The sequence below is a fragment of the Choristoneura fumiferana genome, chromosome 26 (genome assembly GCF_025370935.1).
Source record: "Choristoneura fumiferana chromosome 26, NRCan_CFum_1, whole genome shotgun sequence".
In the NCBI taxonomy this organism is placed as follows: Eukaryota; Metazoa; Arthropoda; class Insecta; order Lepidoptera; family Tortricidae; genus Choristoneura; species Choristoneura fumiferana.
The window spans coordinates 9,860,609-9,865,026 of record NC_133497.1 but is presented as its reverse complement, the minus strand read 5'-3'; the positions used below and the strand labels follow the sequence as shown (position 1 = coordinate 9,865,026).

The following is a 4,418-nucleotide window of genomic DNA, read 5'->3' as shown; positions in this document are numbered from 1 at the left end:
TAACAGTTTATATTGAAAGAACAAGAAACCCTTTAATTTAACTAATAAAATTTAGGCTGCTAACTTCACACATGCAACTTTATGCAACATTTTTGGTTATTTAAAGATGAAGCTCTCTAGATTACACTCTATTACTAGTATCAAATTAAACGTAATTAAATGCGCTTTTAAATGAATCTATAATGGTTCATATTGAAAGAACGAGACTTCCTCAAAATGAAGTAAAATCGTCAGCAGCCAAAAAAGTACTAAGATATTTTTGATTTGCAGAGTTGATGATGTCGAGATTACACAAAACGTTTAGCATCTAAATAAACTTTATTAGATGCTCTTTTGAATGAATCAATAACGGTTTACATTGAAAGAACAGACGCCCTCAAAATTAAGAAACGTCGTCAGCGGCCCGAAATTCCATACATATTTTTGGTTCTTTAGAGAAGAAGATGTCGAGATTACACTAAATGCTTAGCACAGAGAATAAACCTTACTAGATGCTCTTTCGAATAAATTAATAACAGTTTATATTGAAAGAAAAGAAACCTTTAATTTAACTAATAAAATTAGGCTGCTAACTTCACACATGCAACTTTATGCAACATTTTTTGGTACTTTAAAGATGAAGCTCTCTAGATTACACTCTATTACTAGTATCAAATTAAACGTAATTAAATGCGCTTTCTAATCAATCTAATAATGGTTCATATTGAAAGAACGAGACTTCCTCAAATGAAGTAAAATCGGTCAAGCAGCCAAAAAGAGTACTAAAGAATATTTTGATTGGCAGAGTTGATGATGTCGAGATTACACAAAACGTTTAGCATCTAAATAAACTTTATTAGATGCTCTTTTGAATGAATCAATAACGGTTTACATTGAAAGAACAAGACGCCCTCAAAATCAAGAAACGTCGTCAGCGGCCCGAATTTCCATACATATTTTTGGTTCTTTAGAGAAGAAGATGTCGAGATTACACTAAATGCTTAGCACAGAAATAAACCTTACTAGATGCTCTTTCGAATAAATTAATAACAGTTTATATTGAAAGAACAAGAAACCCTTTAATTTAACTAATAAAATTTAGGCTGCTAACTTCACACATGCAACTTCATGCAATATTTTTGGTAATTTAAAGATGAATCTCTCTAGATTACACTTTATAACTAGTATCAAATTAAACGTAATTAAATGCGCTTTTAAATGAATCTATAATGGTTCATATTGAAAGAACGAGACTTCCTCAAAATGAAGTAAAATCGTCAGCAGCCAAAAAAGTACTAAGATATTTTTGGTTTGCAGAGTTGATGATGTCGAGATTACACAAAACGTTTAGCATCTAAATAAACTTTATAGATGCTCTTTGAATGAATCAATAACGGTTTACATTGAAAGAACAAGACGCCCTCAAAATCAAGAAACGTCGTCAGCGGCCCGAATTTCCATACATATTTTTGGTTCTTTAGAGAAGAAGATGTCGAGATTACACTAAATGCTTAGCACAGAAATAAACCTTACTAGATGCTCTTTCGAATAAATTAATAACAGTTTATATTGAAAGAACAAGAAACCCTTTAATTTAACTAATAAAATTTAGGCTGCTAACTTCACACATGCAACTTCATGCAATATTTTTGGAAATTTAAAGATGAATCTCTCTAGATTACACTTTATTACTAGTATCAAATTGAACGTAATTAAATGCGCTTTTAAATGAATCTATAATGGTTCATATTGAAAGAACGAGACTTCCTCAAAATGAAGTAAAATCGTCAGCAGCCAAAAAAGTACTAAGATATTTTTGGTTTGCAGAGTTGATGATGTCGAGATTACACAAAACGTTTAGCATCTAAATAAACTATATAAGATGCTCTTTTGAATGAATCAATAACGGTTTACATTGAAAGAACAAGACGCCCTCAAAATCAAGAAACGTCGTCAGCGGCCCGAATTTCCATACATATTTTGGTTTCTTTAGAGAAGAAGATGTCGAGATTACACTAAATGCTTAGCACAGAAATAAACCTTACTAGATGCTCTTTCGAATAAATTAATAACAGTTTATATTGAAAGAACAAGAAACCCTTTAATTTAACTAATAAAATTTAGGCTGCTAACTTCACACATGCAACTTCATGCAATATTTTTGGCAATTTAAAGATGAATCTCTCTAGATTACACTTTATAACTAGTATCAAATTGAACGTAATTAAATGCGCTTTTAAATGAATCTATAATGGTTCATATTGAAAGAACGAGACTTCCTCAAAATGAAGTAAAATCGTCAGCAGCCAAAAAAGTACTAAGATATTTTTGGTTTGCAGAGTTGATGATGTCGAGATTACACAAAACGTTTAGCATCTAAATAAACTATATAAGATGCTCTTTTGAATGAATCAATAACGGTTTACATTGAAAGAACAAGACGCCCTCAAAATCAAGAAACGTCGTCAGCGGCCCGAATTTCCATACATATTTTTGGTTCTTTAGAGAAGAAGATGTCGAGATTACACTAAATGCTTAGCACAGAAATAAACCTTACTAGATGCTCTTTCGAATAAATTAATAACAGTTTATATTGAAAGAACAAGAAACCCTATAATTTAACTAATAAAATTTAGGCTGCTAACTTCACACATGCAACTTTATGCAACATTTTTGGGTAAATTTAAAGATGAATCTCTCTAGATTACACTTTATTACTAGTATCAAATTGAACGTAATTAAATGCGCTTTTAAATGAATCTATAATGGTTCATATTGAAAGAACGAGACTTCCTCAAAATAAAGAAAAATCGTCAGCGGCCTAAATTTTTTATTACATATTTTTGGTTTCCCAGAGCTGAAGATGTCTAGATTACACTAAATGCTTAGCACATAATTAAACCTTACTAGATGCTCTTTCGAATGAAATAATAACTATTTCGGATTAAATGAATAGGCACTGGTTTTCCGTTGGAACAAAAGTATAATCAAAGTCACATATCAAAAATCCATAGACAATAAAAAGATGTATTAAAACCTAAAAGACTCTAAAAGGTTGTGCAATCTTGCACATTCTCCCCTTTTTTAAAGGGACGAGGATCTGGGCTAACTTCTTCTGTGATCTGAGAAAGGCGCCAGCAGCGGTGGTGACTTCTGCGACTCGAACTACCCCATCTCGTCCAGGGTACAGCCGGGTGAAGCGATCTTTGAGCCACGAACGACAGAGCAGATCGGAATCATTAAAATCGCAGAAAATTATTATGCCAATCACTATGTCACTCTCTGCAATTGCGGGTGGAGTGCAGCCTCCTGTTCTGGGTGGTAATAAGGATAGATTTTCGTTCATCCAGCATTGCCAGAAATGATCGGCTAGCCTGTCAGCACTTTGCCATCTGCTCCTGCCGAGATCAGATATGTTAAGAGCTGCGGGAACTGGGCGCTCAGATGATGCTCCGAGAATCAGGTGCGCTGGCATTAGAGCCTCGTCGGCATCTTCCAGCAAAATACGAGTTAGTGGCTGTGAATTTACCAGAACTTCAGCTTCTGTCGCAAAGGTTGTCAAAACTTCATCAGAAAGAGCTCTTTCTTGTAGCGTTTCTTCTATCACATATTATTCTTGGCGCTGCAGATCTGTTGCTTTCACGTTCTCGCCATTAAAGCTTGATGTATTCAGTCGAAAATTAATGTTGCTACGACTATTTGACGAGGCATGTGATAATTGCGTTGATGTAGGGTGACAACTTGAAAAGGGGAAACTGCTTTGTGGCAAAGGCTTTCGGTTCTTCTCTGTCGTAAGATGTGGGCTTCAGATAGTTGTAAATCACCTACAGATACTCTTCTGGCCAAATTGAAAATTAGAAGATATTTGGCATACTAGGAGAGGATGTGCAAGCAGGTTGGAAGGTACACAAACTTCCTTCTAGACGAGGCAGATTAAAATGAAGGTCTCGACTTTGTAGACTACGCATACGCAATAATGAAATGAATTGATGCGCTTTGCCGTTGCTCGCACCATTCTCATCCAGGAGCCGAAATGATTTGGATTTGCGGAGACTGGTGCGGGCAGATCGGTTTCAGTGATGAAATGAATAAGAGCATTTTGTTTATACTCTTTACGGCCTAGTCTGCTAATATCGATCTAAAGCTCAGCGGGCCAGTCTGAAAAGCAGATACTGAACTGTAGCGACATTCTGGAGAAAACGCAGAGTGTTTAAAGTAAGTGGCAACATCCGCAGCGTTTAAGTCACTCGGGACCCCACGAAGGGCTTGAGGGTGCGAGCGTTACGAAGCCAAAGGTAATTGAATTAAACCAGAAACCACATCGCAAAGCATCAGACGGTGGGCTTCGTCTATAGACGTCGCAAGACGTGCAGTTATTAAATAGAGCGCCTTGTAACTCTAAGTCGAAAATTTAAACAGATTGTCAATGACTGACAGCG

The 4,418-nt window shown here is 35.5% G+C and overlaps 1 pseudogene; it reads right to left on the bottom strand.

The window, feature by feature from the left end:
• Nucleotides 1-3,674: 3,674 nt before the first annotated feature.
• LOC141443143 (AT-rich interactive domain-containing protein 5B-like) overlaps nt 3,675-4,418 on the bottom strand; it is a 136,353-nt pseudogene continuing 135,609 nt past the window's right edge.